This window comes from Molothrus aeneus, unplaced genomic scaffold (assembly GCF_037042795.1).
Source record: "Molothrus aeneus isolate 106 unplaced genomic scaffold, BPBGC_Maene_1.0 scaffold_146, whole genome shotgun sequence".
NCBI classification, from domain to species: Eukaryota; Metazoa; Chordata; class Aves; order Passeriformes; family Icteridae; genus Molothrus; species Molothrus aeneus.
Window position 1 is genome coordinate 140,968 of NW_027098809.1, and position 16,992 is coordinate 157,959.

The window sequence follows — 16,992 nt, forward strand, 5'->3', positions numbered from 1 at the left end:
GCATCTGCACCTGCAAGAGAGTTAGAACATATGTCAAACACCTGCAGGATGACTCAAAAGCTGCAAACACCTTATATCAATCTAGGAACAGCATCTAGAGTCCAAGTACACCCCACATGAAAAATTTCAACCCCCCAGGGCTTGTCCTATTACACCAGGCTATGCGGCAGGGCAGAGCAGCTCCGGCACAAATATGTGCGGACACCCGTGACACAGGACACACAGGACACGACAAACAATGGACACACAACACAGACAGAAATCTCCTGGCAAAAAGGATTACTGCGAGCACCGAGAGCATGCCAAATGAGATGACAGAGGTGAGACTGATGGCAAGCTGATGTGGCTCAGGAAACACTGAAGGAAGAAGATGCTAACTGAATGATTTATTCCAAGAACTGCAAAGATGGATGCCCGAGAATCCTACGGTCAGAAGCCTCTACCTGTCCCCACATTCTTTCAAGTCCTAATCTGCCATAATGGATCCTGGCAGGGCATAGCTGTCCGTACAGCTCAGAACAGGACCTGAAAAGCCATCTGACCGGATGCTTCGAAAAAGAGTTGCTATTCTGATACCTGTCTGAGCTACCAAGTTAAAAGTTCCATGGCATCGGTGCCAGGGCAAGGAACGCTGAGAGTACAGATGCTAAGACTGGTGCCAAGGTTTCTGACAGGCCCCTCAAAGGGCTATGATAAAAGACATGAGATATCCAACAACACAGAATACACAAAAGACAAGTGACACAATACACACCGGGACTGCTCTGCCCCGCTCACCTCAGCACTGGGATCAAAAGTGAGATTTTGCTTTTATGGGGCCTAAGGGGCCACTTCATGGACACTCCTCACCTCCAAACCTACTCACCTCCAAAGCGGACTCAAACCCCCCCCTCCCAGTAATTCCCAAACCAGCACCCTGCTTTCATCCCCCCTGGGGGTCGTGGCCCTCTACTTCTCTCTCAGACATCCGGGGATGCCGGTCTCAGGTGCGAAGAAAGGAAACCTCGTCAGCCGGGAAGGTCCTGCTGGCACCGGGCTGGTGTCTCTTAGACAGCTATATTAAAGAAAAACAAACATCAATGCCAGATCGTGGCACCACATCGGCCAAAACCCCACAAGCCTGCTACTCACCCTTCTCCTAAGAACGCTCAGCTGCTCGGGCCGCACGCTTCGGGCACGCTCGGAGACCGAGGCCGTCGTCACAGGGGGTGTCTGGGTTAAGAGGAGATGAGGTGATTTGGCATGGCTGAAACCTGAGGGGACCATCACTCCTCCTCCCTACTTCCCCGACTCACCCCAACTCCTTGGCAGGTGCCCAAGGCCACCTGGATGGCACCTTTAAATAGAAAAGTTCAGGGCTTCATCACCAAGTCCTGTAATGCATCCACAGGGCTCACACGTGCAGGGAACCCGGTGCATCGGCCGGCTGGTGACGGGGGCTCGGCAGGCTCCGAGTGGATTGCCTAAAGCGCACAAATGAGAATGGAAGCTTAGAGCTGCACCAGACACTGAGAGCTGAGCAATAACAACTACTTCTCTCCACTGCTCACCTTGACTGCTGGTACCCAGATTTACTTCCTAAAAAGAAAGACAAAGAACAGAGCTGTAACAGAGTCACCACAAACACTTCTGCTGCAGAGATAAACAGTGCCTCACCTGGTTGGGGGAAACCACTCCCCCAGGATGGGGCCCTCTGGCACACATTTAATCCATCTGAATCTGAAAAAAAAGTTAGGACAAGTTATCCTGCAACAGTCTGGCTATTAAGAGCTCCAGATATCCTGTGTCCATCTACAAATCCCACCTAGAGTCCAACTACACCCCACATTACAAAGTCCAGGTCCCCGGGACTTCTCCTATTACACCAGGCTATGCGGCAGGGCAGAGCAGCTCCGGCACAAATGTGTGTGCGCACACCCGTGACACAGGACAGACAGGACCTGACAAACAACGGGGACACAACACGGACAGAAATCTCCTGGCAAGGAAAATGGCTGCGAGGACTGAGAGAATGCAAAAGGAGATGACCGAGGAGAGACCGATGGTGAGCTGATGAGGCTCAGAGAAACCTGGAGGAAGAAGATGCTAACCGAATGATTTATTCCAAGAACTGCAAAGATGGATGCCCGAGAATCCTACGGCCAGAAGCCACTACCTGTACTCACGTTCTTTCAAGTCCTTGTCCGCCCTAATGGATCCTGGCGGGGCATAGCTGTCCATACAGCTCAGAACAAGACCTGAAAAGACATCCGACCAGATGCTTCTAAAGAGACAAGAGAGTCTGATGCCTGTCTGAGCTCCTGAGGCAAAAGTTCTATGGCCTGGGTGCCAGGACGAGGAATGCAGAGAGCACAGATGCTAACAATGATGCCAGGGTTTCTGACAGGCCCCTCAAAGGGCTCAGGGAAAAGACATGACACATGCAAACAACACATAAAACACAAAAGACAAGTGACACAATACACACCAGGACTGCTCTGCCCTGCGCACCTCAGCACTGTGATCCAAAGTCAGGCTTTGCTTTTATGGGGCCTAAGGGGCCGCTTCAGGGACACCGCCACCTCCGAAGGGGAAACAAAAACCCCTCCCAGTAATTCCCAAACCAGCACCCTGCTTTCATCCCCTCTGTGCGTCGTGGCCCTCTACTTATCTCTCGCACATCTGGGGATGCTGGTCTCGGGTGCGAAGAAAGGCCACCTCGTCAGCCGGGAAGCTCCTGCTGGCACCGGGCTGGTGTCTCTCAGACAGCTGTATTAAAGAAAACCAAACATCAGTGCCCAATCTCGGCAGCCCATCGGCCAAAACCCCACAAGTCTGCTACTCACCGTGCTCCTAAGAACGCTCAGCTGCTTGGGCCGCATGCTTCGGGCACGCTCAGAGACCGAGGCCATCGTCACAGGGGGTGCCTGGGTTAAGAGGAGATGAGGTGATTTGGCATGGCTGAAACCTGAGGGGACCCTCGCTCCTCCTCCCTACTTCCCCGACTCACCACAACTCCTTGGCAGGTGCCCAAGGTCACCTGGATGGCACCTTTAAATGGAAGAGTTCAGGGTTTCATCACCAGATCCTGTAACGCATCCACAGGGCTCGCATGTGCAGGGAACCCGGTGCGTCGGCCGGCTGGTGACAGGGGCTTGGCAGGCTCCGAGTGGATTGCCTAAACCACACAAAAGAGAATGGAGACTTAGACTTGCCCCAGGAATTGAGACCTCAGCAACAAGAAATGCTCCTGATCACCTTGCTCTCCTGAACTTGACTGCTGAGATCCAGCTTTACTTCCTAAAAATAAAGAAAAAGAACAGAGCTGTAACAGGGTCCCCCTCGACACTTCCCCTGCAGAGACAAATGGCGACTGACCTGCTTGTGGGAACCCACTCACCCAGGATGGGGGCTCTGCCATGGGTGCAATGCATCTGCACCTGAAAGAAAGTCAGAACATATGTCAAACACCTGCAGGATAACTCAAAAGCTGCAAACACCTTAGGTCAATCTAGGAATGGCATCTAGATTCCAAGTACACCCCACATTACAAATTTCAACTCCCCAGGGCTTCTCCTATTGCGCCAGGGCAGAGCAGCTCCGGCACAAATGTGTGCAGACACCCGTGACACGGGACCGACAAGACGTGACAGACAACGGGGACACGACACGGACAGAAATCTCCTGGCAAGGAAAATGGCTGCGAGGACTGAGAGAATGCAAAAGGAGATGACCGAGGGGAGACCGAGGGTGAGCTGATGAGGCTCAGAGAAACCTGGAGGAAGAAGATGCTAACCGAATGATTTATTCCAAGAACGGCAAACATGGATGCCCGAGAATCCTACGGCCCGAAGCCTCTACCTGCCCTCACGTTCTTTCGAGTCCTAGTCCGCCATAATAGATCCTGGTGGGGCAGAGCTGTCAACACAGCTCAGAACAAGACCTGAAAAGACATCCGACCAGATGCTTCTAAAGAGACAAGAGAGTCTGATGCCTGTGTGAGCTCCTAAGGCGAAAGTTCTATGGCATTGGTGCCAGGCCGAGGAATGCAGAGATCAGATACTAACAATGATGCCAGGGCTCCTGACAGGCCCCTCCAAGGCCTAAGATAAAAGACATGACATATCCAAACACACATAATACACAAAAGACAAGTGACACGATACACACCGGGACTGCTCTGCCCTGCGCACCTCAGCACTGTGATCACAAGTCAGGCTTTCCTTTTATGGGGCCTAAGGGTGTCCGCTTCATGGACGCCCCCATCTCCAAAGGAGACTCAAAAACCCCTCCCGGTGGGTCCCTACCCTGCACCCCGCTTTCATCCCCTCTGTGGGTTGTACGCCTCTACTTATCTCTCAGACATCTGGGGATGCAGGTCCGTGTCAGGTGCAAAAGAAGGCAGCCTCAACATCTGGGAAGTTCCTGCTGGCACTGTTGTTCAACAACTCCCTGTTGTTTCTTAGTCAGCTACATGAAAGAAATGCAAATATCAATGCATGATCTCTGCAGCACACTGGCCAAAACCCAACAATTCTGCCACTCACCGTTCTCCTAAGAATGCCCAGCTCCTGGGGCCGCACCCTTCGGCCGCGCTCCGAGGCTGATGAAAACACAGGAACGGATGCTTAGAGTTGCACCGGAAAGTGAGACTGGAGCAATAAAAACTGCTTCTGGATGCTACTCAATGCTCACCTTGCCCACCTCACCTTGACTGCTGATATCCAGCTTTACCTCCTAAAAAGAAAAAGAACAGAGCTGTAACAGAGTCACACTTTACACTCTCCCTGCAGAGACAAACGGTGACTGACCTGCTCAGGGGAACCTCCTCACCCGGGATGGGTGGATGGATTTTGCCCTGGATTTTATCCTTCTGCGTCTGAAAGAAAGTGAGGACAAAAGTCAAAGGCCTGCAGGATAACTTCACAGCTCCAAACATCTTCTGTCTATCTAGGAATATCATCTAGACTCTGCAAACACCCCACAAACTGCGAGTCCCTGGGACTTGTCCTCTTGCAGCAGGCTATGCGGCAGGGCAGGGCAGAGCGGCTCCGGCACAAATATGTGCAGACACCCGTGACACAGAACGTGACAAACAGGGGAATGATAAACACAACACATCATGCTTGTGGTGAGGGTCTCGAGGGGAAAAGGCAAAAGGGACCCCAAAGACACAGTAGGTAACACGGTACGCCGGACAACACGACAGGGACCGGAACTGTTCTGCGCTGCCCACCTGAAAGCTGCCATCAAAATCAGAGCCTCTCCCTTCAGCTGTCCTAAGAGGCCCCTTGGAGGAGATTGCTTTTCCCTCTGCTATTTTTTAAATCTGTCCCAGGAACTCCCAACCCGCTACTCTCCCATTGTCCCATCTCCAGGCCGTGGCCCCGACTTATCTTTTGGATGATCGGTGATGAGGATCCACGTTGCACCTGAAATGAGTCTGCCTTGGAGGGCCCTGTGATCGCCTGTTAGCCTCTCGGTCAGCTACAATAAAGAAAACCAAAACCAACGTATGAGTTCAGAGTTATGTGGGCCAAATCCCAGCAAGTCAGCTACTTGCCCTCTCCTGAGTGTGCCTGAGTCCTTCAGGCTCCAGCTTCATCCTGATTCCAAGGCTGTGGCCGTTATTATGAGTGACACCTGGGTTAGAGAAAGGCAAAGTGAAATGGCATTCCTGTGAGTGCAGTGGGTGACCTTGTGTGCTGTAAGACGTGTGAATGCCTCTGCTCGGCTTCTAAAAGGCCTGGGGTGGGGGGCTCAAATAAACACCCTTTCTCACCCTGCTGCCTTCAAACCCATGCCCCCAACAATAACTCCTAACCGGATACCTGCTCACCCTCCCTCTCCTAGTCACAATCCTCAACTCACCTGAAGCCTCAATCTCAAACATCATCTTAGACACTGGGCAGATGCCTCTTGGGACACGATGAATCTGCTGAAAAAAGTATTGTAGCTGACACAACCGGCAGCCTCTGGAAGCTGCACTCCTCCTAAAAAAAAAAAAACAGAACAAAATCAGAAATTACAAATGCACTTTACCACCCCTAAACACAAAACCCAAAATTGTGAACTTAAATACTCGCTGTATTCCAGGCTGTTTTCTTCACAGTATCTTCAAAGCCTCTGTTGCTTTAGATGCCCAGAAACACCTGCTGAAAACAAGCTGAGGTAAACTGAAAGAGCCTCTTACCTGAAATGAGAGGAGAGCTCTTATCCCAGCACCTCCCAGAGGGGGAATGAAGGCCCTGGGCAAAGGCTGGGGTTAATATACCCCTGATGGTGCCCGCCTCTCGTTCCCATGGCACCCAGGAAAAGGAAGGGGGAGAGTCCCACGGGGGTATAACAACCCTCAGAGCGACTGCAGGTGTTTGGCGTTTCTAATTTGATTTCAAGGGGAGTAGAGGGCTTGTTATAGAAGAAAACTCTCCAGAAAAATATCAGTGCTTTTTTTTTTGCAACATCTATTTCGAGCAAAAGGGTACAAAACTGGTAAGAAATAAAAGTTTCTGTTTAGACAGCATAACTAGATAAATTGGGTGATTTGCTGTTAACTTTCCTAATCATTCCTTAGTGGCTACTAAGTAGTATTTCACGTGTGACTAAGCTGGGTGGAGAAAATTGTCTAAGTCTCCTTGGGACCTCTAATTAGGCCTAACTGCTTTATAAGTAAAAATAAGAAAAATAAAAGCTTCCCAGGCAGTGTAAGGGTTAAGTGCGTGCCTGGCTTACCCTGCTCTGAGATACTTGGTCCTATGGCACAGAAAGAAGAGCCCTGAAATGTAGTTTTAAACCCTTAAAATGCTGAAAAAAGCAGAGCTTCCTTCCAGTGAACCCCTTAAACAGAGGAAATGGGGCAGCTACCTCTACTGAAACTAATACAATGGCAAATAAATAGCTTCTGCCCTTTAATTTATTCTCCTTAAGTACTGGGAAAAGAGGGGTTTTCCTCTCCAGTGGAATCCAGAGGTTTTTCTCTCTCTTTAAGTCTCTCCAGTGATGAAAAAAGAGGGATTTTTCCCTCAGTTCAAACTCTTAAGATGGAGGGTATAGCTGGGCTTCTCCCTCAATTTAGGCCTCAGGACAACAAAAAGGGGCTGGCTACCCTTAATTCAAACCCATAAGAAACATTATCAAGGTTTTCCCCTTCTACTTAAACTGGAAAATAATCAAAAATGAGGACTCCCTGTCAATTAACACCCCGAACAGCATAGAAAAGGCAGGGATTCTTTCAACTGAGACCACTAAAATTGCAGGGGAAGCAGACTTCCTCCCAGTTTGAACACAAAAAATAAAGGAAAAGGAAGCTTTTTCCCTTTTTTCTAAACCCTTTTTCTCCTAATAACCCCTCTCCTTTCTGGGAGTGCTGTGGAGGGCCTGGGGGCTCTGGGAGGGACTGGCACAGTAAAAGGGGAAAGTTGAAAGCCCTCTCCTGGAACCCCACATGCTGCCTGGCCCGCTCAGATGCTGCCCCTTGGCAAAAGGGCTCTTCCCTTGGCATTTTCTCAAAGTCTTGCTCCGTGCCCGGGTGGGTCTGGCTGCTCCCTAGTCCGTGCTGGATGCTCCGACCGTAGTTCCTGGAGGGACCCTTGGGATACCCCTGTTAGCCCCTCTGGACTAGCGGCTCCCTGTGCGGGTGTGCCTGGGTAACCCTCTGAAAGCAGCTGGGCACACGGGGGGCTGCTAGACCTTGGAGTGGGCTTGAGGTGAAGAAAGGTCCTGTGAGGAGTTCCTTCCCCTACACAGCCCTTCGTCTGCCCCTTAAACCATGGACTGCCAGACTTTCCTTTCTAAGGAAATTAACGGTCTTTCCTCTCTGTGTGCCCGTGGCCGAAACTGCGATTCGGCCTCCAAAACCGCAGAGAACGATTTCTCATGGACCGCGGCTGCCGACGCCGAGAACTCTTGCCGCCCTTGGAGTGCCACGTGCCTCCTGCGAACGGACGTCAACGCGCAGCGGGGGTGAGTTTGGCTTTACGGGGAAGAGGGCCGGCGCAGGATTTCTCCGGGAGCAAAGCTGCCCCCGCCGAGAACTCGGGCTGCCCTGGCAGTGCCGAGCACCTCCTGCGAACTGGCGTCGGGAGACGCGGGGGGTGAGTTTTTCTGTGCGGAAGTTCTCCCAGACCAAAGCTGAGAGCATCTAACCCTAACCGCAACAACTTAGCTGGGTCTAAAGCTTACAACCTTCGGACTGGCAGCATGGGACCCGACCCGCTGTGCCGCCGCTGGCCCCTTGCTCAAGCATTCCCCTGCAGTCCTAAAACTCTGCCTTTTCAGACGGTGTTTCCTCTGACCCTGACCATAATCTTCCAAATATGCTAAAGACTCATAAAATGGCTTTGAAAAAGCCCCAACAATACCCTAAGTAGTCCCAGAAAAGTCCCTTCCAAAATCCCCTAAATACCTCTAAAAGTCCTGGAAAAAAAACTCAAAAAAACATGCTCAGTCTCCGAGCTCTACCTCTTGCTGTCTAGCCCACAGATGTCGTTCCTACCTTTTTGCAGTGGGTCCGTTGTCCTCTGAGGGTTCTGTCATTGTGCTGCTGTGTGAGGGTTGCTGTCTGGTCCCGCTGTTAGGGTTGCTGTGTTGTGCTGCTGTTGGGGGAAAAGGTTGTTTTTAGGGGGGCTGCTTAGGCTGAGGTTAGGGCTGGGGTGAGGGGTGGTACAGCTGTACCCTGTACCCCTGATCTCGACTGGACTGTCCAGCCCTCAAGCCCTCTCTCTTTACCCCTCAACCGGTCCCTCTGCCCCCCAGCCCTCAGCTCCTGTGCGTCACCCTTGACCCCTCTCCTTTGCCCCTCAGCCCCCAGCTTCTCTGTGTCACCCTACAGCTGCCCCTGCCACCCTCAGCATCTCTGTGTGTCACCCGCTGTCCCCTCTCCCTGTTCCTCCCTCAGCCCCCAGCCTCTGTCACCCTCAAGCCCCCACAGTGCCCCTCAAGCTGCCCCTCATCCTCCATGTGTTGTGCCATGAAAAGACCCTAAAAAAACCTAAAAATTCCCTGAAAAACCCTAAGAATACCCTAGCCCTAAAAAGTCCTTCTCATACCCTCAATAGTCCTAAAAAACCCCCAAAAACACCCAACCCCCCCCCCAAAACAATTCTTCAAAGTACAACCGAGTGCACAGCCTCGTCCCTGTGTGAGTAAAAGTTTGAGGTTTTGCCGGCAGTGTCACTGAGTGCTGAGGGGTCCCCTGGTCGATAGGGCAACTTGGGAGGGTTTGCTTCAGGCTTTGCTGGTGAAAGGTGTGAGAAAAGCAAGCAGCTCTGAAGCAGATGAGCCCCCTCTTGCCTGTTGAAGTGTTGCATAAATCAAAGATAAACCTCAAGGTCCCTTCCCACCCAAGCCATTCCGTGATTCTTTGCCCTGGAGGCAAGGGTGCACCTGGCACCGCATTTCTCTTCACAGAGAAAAGCAAGGCGCAATTCTTCCCAAGAATATTTCTGGGATTCACATTCTCTGAACCTCAGAGGAAGGAAAAACAATTCTTATCTCATTTACTGTGCCTGTGTTTGTGCCGAAGTAGAATGCGGCGTGGAGATTGTTCACCCAAAGTGATGGTGTTTTGTTTCCTTGGCCTGTCGGGGCCAAGTGTGTGTGCGTGTTGGGACTGTTGGGTGACAGTCATGAGTTGTGTGCGGGGTTGAGTACTTGGCAGATTGGGTTTAGATGTAATGTAATATAGTATAATAAAGCAATTAATTAGCCTTCTGATAAGGAAGAATGCAGACTGGAAATATTTGCACATATGATATTAAAGGACATGTGAACCACCTTTCTGTGAGGCGCGGAGGGATACATGCAAGGCGCTGCAGTTTTTGCCTGCTGTGGTGCCGTGTATAAACACAGTGGTGGCAGAAGTGGCGTGAAAGGGCACAGGGATGCCGGCTGTGGCCGGACAGCGGCACGCAGCGGCTCGGAACCGGGACCGGGCTGTACCAAAGCTGTGGTGAACGCAGTGGGGGTTGGCGGCGGGGCCGTGGAGATAGAACTGCGCATGCGTGCGGCTGATCCCGTAAGCAGCGCTGTGGTTCCATGAGTCGGCGCGGAGTGATATCGCTGGTGCTGGGGTTGTAGCAACTGCGCATGCGTGGGTTCTGTCACTACCGCAGTGCGGGCAGTCATCATGGCGGCGGGCAGGACGGGGCGTGCGGGAGGCGGCGGAGTTACGGGAACGGGGCCGCGGCTGCGGCCGTGGAAGGGAACGCCAGGACGTCCGTGGTTGCAGGAGGCGGCGGAGCCGTGCCACCCAGCAGCTCTGAAGCGGGAGGGTGCGGTGGGGAAGGCGCGGCTCGGCCCGCCATGCAGCGGCGGCGGCAGGAGAGGGGAAGTGACCATGGGCGGCGCTGACGGGAGCCTGGGCTGGAGCGCCGCGGTGCTGGCATGGGGTGCCTTGGGTGGCTGGGGCGCCCGGGTAAAACAGTCATTAAAACACCCTAAAAATTATTGAAAAAGCCCTAAAGGTATCCTAAACATTTCCAGAGAATTCCTAAAAAACTCCTGAAAAAAAAACCCTAAAATATCCCTAAAAATCCCTGAAAAATCACCTGAAAGACCCTAAAAAACAGTTTAACCCCTACCTGTAACACTGTGGCCTCCAAACATCATCTCTACCTATTAATCGGGGTAACTGCAAGACCCTCAAACACCACCCCAATCACCAGCTTGAGTTGGTCTGGGCAGCACCAAATAAAATAAAAAAAAAAGCTTTAAAAATAGAAAAATTAAAAATAAAAATTAAATAAAAAATAAAAAAAAATAAAATAAATGCTTTAAAACTGGGAAAATAAAAAAAATTAGAAAATTTAAAAAATAAAAAGCTTTAAAAACAGAAAAATTAAAACTAAAAACTAAAAAATATTTTAAAAAATAAAAGAAATGCTTTAAAAATAGAAAAATTAAAACTAAAAATAAATAAAAAATAAAATTAAAAAATAAAATAAATGTTTAAAAATAAAAAAATTAAAACTAAAAATTAAATAAAACATAAAAAGAGCTTTAAAAATAGAAAGATCAAAAATAAAAATTAAATAAAAAATAAAAAATAAAAAATGTTTAAAAATAAAAAAATCAAAACTAAAAATTAAATAAAAAGGAAAATTTAAAAAATAAAATAAAAGCTTTAAAAATAGAAAAAGCAAAAAATAAAAATTAAATAAAAAAGAAAATTAAAAAGATAAAATAAATAGTTTAAAAATAAAAAATTAAATTAAAAAATAAAATAAAAGCTTTGAAAATAGAAAAAATTTTAAAAATTAAATAAAAAATAAAAAAATCTTTAAAAACAGAATGATCAAAAATAAAAATTAAATAAAAAATAATAAAAAATGCTTTAAAATAAAAAAATTAAAACTAAAAATTAAATAAAAAATAAAATTAAAAAAATAAAATAAATAGTTTAAAAATAAAAAATTAAAACTAAAAATGAAATAAGAAAATAAATTTGAAAAATAAAATAAATGTTTAAAAATAAAAAAATTAAAACTAAAAATTAAATAAAAAATAAAAAGAGCTTTAAAAATAGAAAGATCAAAAATAAAAATTAAATAAAAAATAAAAAAAAATGTTTTAAAAATAAAAAAATCAAAACTAAAAATTAAATAAAAAGGAAAATGAAAAAAATAAAATAAATGCTTTAAAAATAGAAAAAGCAAAAAATAAAAGTTAAATAAAAAATAAAATTAAAAAGATAAAATAAATAGTTTAAAAATAAAAAATTAAAACTAAAAATGAAATATAAAATAAAATTAAAAAATAAAAAAAAGGTTTAAAAATAGAAAAATTTTAAAAAATTAAATAAAAAATAAAAAAATCTTTAAAAACAGAAAGATCAAAAATAAAAATAAAATAAAAAAAAATAAAAAATGCTTTAAAAATAAAAAAATCAAAACTAAAAATTAAATAGATAAGAAAATTTTAAAAATAAAATAAATAGTTTAAAAATAAAAAATTAAAACTAAAAATGAAATAAAAAATAAAATTAAAAAATAAAATAAATGTTTAAAAATAAAAAAATTAAAACTAAAAATTAAAAAAAAAATTAAAAATATTTAAGAATAGAAAGATCAAAAATAAAAATTAATTAAAAAAAAGTTTAAAAATAAAAAAATCAAAACAAAAATTAAATAAAAAATAAAATTAAAAAAATAAAATAAATGCTTTAAAAATAGAAAAAGCAAAACATAAAAATGAAAGAAAATATAATATTAAAAAGATAAAATAAATAGTTTAAAAATAAAAAATTAAAACTAAAAATGAAATAAAAAATTAAATAAAAAATTTAAAAAAGCTTTAAAAATAGAAAGATCAAAAATTAAAATTAACTAAAAAATTAAAAAAAGCTTTAAAAATAAAAAAATCAAAACTAAAAATTAAATAAATAATAAATTTTTTTAAAAAGCTTTAAAAATAGAAAAAAGCAAAAAAAAATGAAATAAAAAATAAAATTAAAAAAATAAATGCTTTAAAAATAAAAAAAATTAAAACAAAAAATGAAATAAAAAATTAAATTAAAAGATAAAATAAAAAGCTTTAAAAATAGAAAAATCAAAAATAAAAACTAAATAAAAAATAAAAAATAAAATAAATGCTTTAAAAATAAAAAAATCAAATCCAAAAATAAATAAAAACTAAAAAAATAAAATAAATGCTTTAAAAAAAGATAAAGCAAAAATAAATATGAAATAAAAAATAAAATTAAAAAAATAAAATAAATAGTTTATAAAAAAAAAATGAAAACTAAAAACTTAAAAACTAAAAAATAAAATTTAAAAAAATAAATGCTTTAAAAAAATAAATCAAAAATTAAAATTAAAAAATTAAAAAATAAAATAAAAAGCTTTAAAAATAGATAAATCAAAAATAAAAATTAAATCAAAAATAATAAGAAAAAAAGCTTTAAAAAAAACCCTCAAAACTAAAAATTAAGAAAAAAATAAAAATAGAAAAATTTTTAAATGCTTTAAAAATATAAAAATTTAAACTAAACATTAAATAAAAAGGAAAATTAAAAAATAAAATAAATGCTTTAAAATAGAAAAGTTAAAACAAAAAAAAAATTAAAAAAAGCTTTAAAAATAGGAAAATTTTAAAAAATACATAAAAATTAAATTTTAAAAAAATTAATTAAAAACAATTAAAAAACCAAATAAAATCCGTAAAGTACTGTAAAGTACCGTAAATGTTCCATAAAAGGTAGTGTCGTAAAGCGCGACTGTCGAAAAAAAGGAACCTTTTACGACAGTCGCGCTTTACGGCACCTTTTCACGACACTTTTGCGACAGTCGCGCTTTACGACACTTTTACGACAGTCGCGCTTTACGGCACCTTTTGCGACAGTCGCGTTTTACGTCAGTTTTACGACACTTTTGCGACAGTCGCGCTTTACGGCACCTTTTGCGACAATCGCGCTTTACGGCAGTTTTACGACACTTTTGCGACAGTCGCGCTTTATGACACCTTTTGCGACAGTCGCGCTTTACGGCAGTTTTTACGTCACTTTTGCGACAGTCGCGCTTTACGACACCTTTTGCGACAGTCGCGCTTTACGGCAGTTTTACGACACTTTTTGCGACAGTCGCGCTTTACGGCAGTTTTGCGACAGTCGCGCTTTAGGGCACCTTTTGCGACAGTCGCGCTTTACGGCAGTTTTACGACACTTTTTTGCGACAGTCGCGCTTTACGGTACCTTTTGCGACAGTCGCGCTTTACGGCACCTTTTTGCGACAGTCGCGCTTTACGGCAGTTTTACGACACTTTTGCGACAGTCGCGCTTTACGGCACCTTTTGCGACAGTCGCGCTTTACGGCACCTTTTGCGACAGTCGCGCTTTACGGCACCTTTTACGACAGTCGCGCTTTACGGCACCTTTTGCGACAGTCGCGCTTTACGGCAGTTTTACGACGTTTTATGGAAATTTTACGGCACTTTACAGCACTTTAGAGTTTTTATTTTGTTTTTCATGTATTTTTAATTAATTTTATTTTATTAATTTTGGGTTTTTTTAAATTTTTCTATTTTTAAAGCTTTTTATTTTATTTTTTTAATTTTTTTGCTTTTTTATTTTCCTATTTTTAAAGCTTTTTATTTTATCTTTAAAATTTTTTAAAATATAATTTTTAAAATTAATTTTTCTTTTTTTAAAGCATTTATTTTTTTATTTTGTTTTTTATTTAATTTTTATTTTTCTATTTTTAAGCCTTTGTATTTTTTAATTTTTATTTCTTTTTATTTTTAAACCTTTTTATTTTTAAATTTTTTTAATTTTTTTTATTTTTAAAACATTTATTTTATTTTTTAAATATTTATATTTAATTTTTAATTTTTCTATTATTAAAGGGGTTTTTTTTAATTTTATTTTAAATTTTTTTAAATTTTTCTCTTTTTAAACTATTGTTTTAATTTTTTTTATTTTTATTTTTCATTTTTCTATTTTTAAAGATTTTTATTTTGTTAATTTTTATTTAATTTTTATAATTCATTTTTTTATTTTAAAGGATTTATTATATTTTTAATTTTGTTTTTTATTGAATGTTTATTTTTCTATTTTTAAAGCATTTATTTGATTTTTAATTTTTTTTATTTAAGTTTTAATTTTTCTATTTTTAAAGCCTTTTTAAAATTTTTTTAATTTGTTTTTATTTTTAATTTTTCTATTTTAAAAGCATTTTATTTTATTAATTTTTTATTTAATTTTTATATTTAATTCTTTTATTTTTAAAACATTTATTATATTTTTTAATTTTGTTTTTTATGGAATGTTTATTTTTAATTTTTCTATTTTAAAAGCATTTATTTGATTTTTAAAATTTTTTTATTTAATTTTCAATTTTTCTATTTTTTAACCTTTTTTAAATTTTTTTAATTTGTTTTTATTTTTAATTTTTCTATTTTTAAAGCTTTTAATTTTTTTAATTTTATTTTTAATTTTTTATTTTTAAGTTTTCTATTTTTAAAGCATTTATTTTTTTAATTTCGTTTTTTATTTATTTTTCTATTTTTAATTTTTGTATTTTTAAAGCATTTATTTTTTAATTTTGGGGTTTTTTTAATTTTTATATTTATTTTTTCTAATTTTAAAGCATTTATTTTTTAATTTTGTTTTTTATTTAATTTTTATTTTTAAAATTTTCTATTTTCAAAGGTTTTGATTTTTTAAATTTTATTTTTTATTTATTTTTATTCTTAATTTTTTTATTTTTAAAGCATTTATTTTTTTAATTTTATTTTTTATTTAATTTTTATTTTTAATTTTTCTATTTTCAAAGCTTCTTTATTGTTAAATTTTATTTTTAATTTACTTTTTATTTTTTATTTTATATTTTGAAACCTTTTTTATTTTTTAATTTTATTTTTTATTTCTATTTTTAATTTTTCTATTTTTAAACCCTTTAATTTTATTAATTTTTAATTTAATTTTTATATTTATTTTTTCTATTTTTAAAGCATTTATTATATTTTTTAAATTTTGTTTGTATTAAATTTTTATTTTTAATTTTTATATTTTTAAAGCATTTATTTTATTTATTTAATTTTATTTTTTATTTAATTGTTATTTTTAATTTTTCTATTTTTAAAGCACTTTTTAAATTTTATTTTTATTTAATTTTTATTTTTAAGTTTTCTCCTTTTAAAGCATTTTATTTTTTAATTTTATTTTTATTTTTTATTTCTAATTTTTCTATTTTTAAAGCATTTAATTTTTTAATTTTGTTTTTAATTTAATTTTTATTTTTAATTTTTCTATTTTTAAAGCTTTTTATTTTATTTTATCTGGTGCTGCCCAAACCTGCTGTAGTGCATTTTTATACTTTGTAATACTTTGAAGTCATTTTGTTTTGTATCCTCGTATTTTTCCCAAATGGTTTATCCCAAACTGTACCCCCCTCCCTTTACCTGTGTTATCCCTCTCCCGGGATGAGATCATCCCCAAACCCCCACCCTGGCTCTCTGTCAATCACTCAGCCTCCCATTCCCTCCATCCAGAAGTTTCGGTCCAAGTCCTCGAGTGATTAGCCAGAGGCCAGGGGTCAGCCCCCCAAGCCTTGCCCCATACGCTGTCCTGTATGTCTGGATCCCCCAGCATCCATCCCTTAGGGTCACTTAATGGTTGGTAGGATGTTATCTACTGTCGGTTTCCACCTCCCTTCAAATGTAACCTTGGCACAGCTCCCGGGACTCTCGGCAGGAGCCCCCTGAGGTGCAGGAGCTCCTATGGGACTCCTAATAAAACCTTGCATTAACCCCTGCTAAGAGTCGGCCCTTTATCATCTACCGCTGTCTCTGGTGTCTCTTGTGCTGCACAGGGGCCCAGCCCAGGTGCCCTCAGCACCCTCGGGGCACAGAGAGTGTCTCCCCCCAGCCCAGGTGCCCTCAGTACCCTCGGGGCACACACAGAGAGTGTCTCCCCCCAGCCCAGGTGCCCTCAGTACCCTCGGGGCACAGAGAGTGTCTCCCCGCTCTCGGCCGTGCCGGGGCTGCCAACTCAGGACCGGCCGAGGGTTCCTGAGGGGCTCGCACAAACCCGCTCGGCCGCTGATTGTGGTGGTGTTTGAGGGTCCTCCAGGACAAGGGAGGAGATAAGAATCTTGACTCCCCCTTTCAGAAGGCTGAAATATTATTTTATCATCTCTATTATATTAAAAGAAAATGAGATAGTAGAACTATACTAAAAGAGCAAGGAGACATCAGAAAGCTGGAAAGGAATGAATAATAAAAACCTGGGACTGATCACAGCCCCGACACCGCTGGACCATGATTGGTCATCAAGTAGAAACAATGCACAGGAGACCAACCCAAGATGCCCCTGTTGCTAAACCATCTCCAGGCCACACTCCACAGCCACCAGATTGTTATTGGTTCCATTTCTGTTCTGAGGCTTCTCAGGAGAAAAATCCCAGCGAAAGGATTTTCATCAAACACGTCAGTGCCAGGTGATGGCACAGGCAGCATGGGCTGGCAGAGGTCACTGTGTCATCCCTGCCAGCCCAGGGGTCACAGCAAGGAGGAGAGAGT

At 40.9% G+C, this 16,992-nt stretch overlaps 1 long non-coding RNA gene across 1 annotated transcript in view; it reads right to left on the bottom strand.

Moving 5' to 3' along the window:
• The window catches only part of LOC136569600 (uncharacterized), a 144,509-nt gene that overhangs the window by 56,871 nt on the left and 70,646 nt on the right, over positions 1-16,992 (bottom strand). The window lies entirely within an intron of this gene.